The 734-nt window shown below is 38.8% G+C and overlaps 1 non-coding gene across 1 annotated transcript; it reads left to right on the plus strand.

Moving 5' to 3' along the window:
- Positions 1-358: 358 nt before the first annotated feature.
- LOC145258362 (5S ribosomal RNA) lies at positions 359-477 on the plus strand. The gene has a single exon (XR_013864100.1). It is a non-coding gene; the product is annotated as a 5S ribosomal RNA (ribosomal RNA).
- The last annotated feature ends 257 nt before the right edge of the window (positions 478-734 follow it).

A 734-nucleotide genomic window follows, 5' to 3' on the forward strand; every position in this document is an offset into this window, starting at 1 on the left:
AATGAGAGATCAGCAGTAGGTGCACCAGTTCAGATATAGTAGCATGGACGAATTGTGGCTTTTGTAAATGTATAGGATGCTTTATGGTGTGAGTAATTTTCTAGCACGGTAGAGGGAGCCCATCTTCCTTGCAGAAGACGTGGCAATGTCCTCAATGTATTTGTCCTAACTTACGTTTCCTAGTAATGTTAGGCTGAGGAGTTTGAAAGATAGGTAAATCGATGCACCAAAATCTTGAATGCAAAAATTATCTCCATAATTAATTTCCAATTTTTTGTATCCCATTAAAATGATATATTTCTCCTTAGCTAACATTTATTAGCTGCTTTCCTTTGTTTTATTTCGCCCCAACATTATCGCTTACAGTCATATCATGTTGAAAACACCGGTTCTCATCCGATCACCGAAGTTAAGCAACGTAGAGCCTGGCCAGTTCTTAGATGGGTGATCGCTTGGGAATACCAGGTGCTGTAAGCATTTCTCTTTGGTCCTGTATACGACCTTAAACTATATCCGATGGTGATGCCCCCAGCTTGTGGGCTTTGGGGAGTGTGGAGCCATCCTTTAATTGCCATTGCTCCCAGGTCCACTCTGACCCGGAGTGGTAGTACCTCTTAGTGTCCCAATTATGGGGTAAATAGAAACCGACTTGAAAAAAACAAAAAAAAAAAACAAACAAAAAAAAAAAAACAAACAAAAACAAACAAATATATTCTATTAAAAAGATTTTCTTC

The sequence above is a fragment of the Euprymna scolopes genome, chromosome 33 (assembly GCF_053919585.1).
Source record: "Euprymna scolopes isolate OS-2025 chromosome 33, ASM5391958v1, whole genome shotgun sequence".
In the NCBI taxonomy this organism is placed as follows: Eukaryota; Metazoa; Mollusca; class Cephalopoda; order Sepiida; family Sepiolidae; genus Euprymna; species Euprymna scolopes.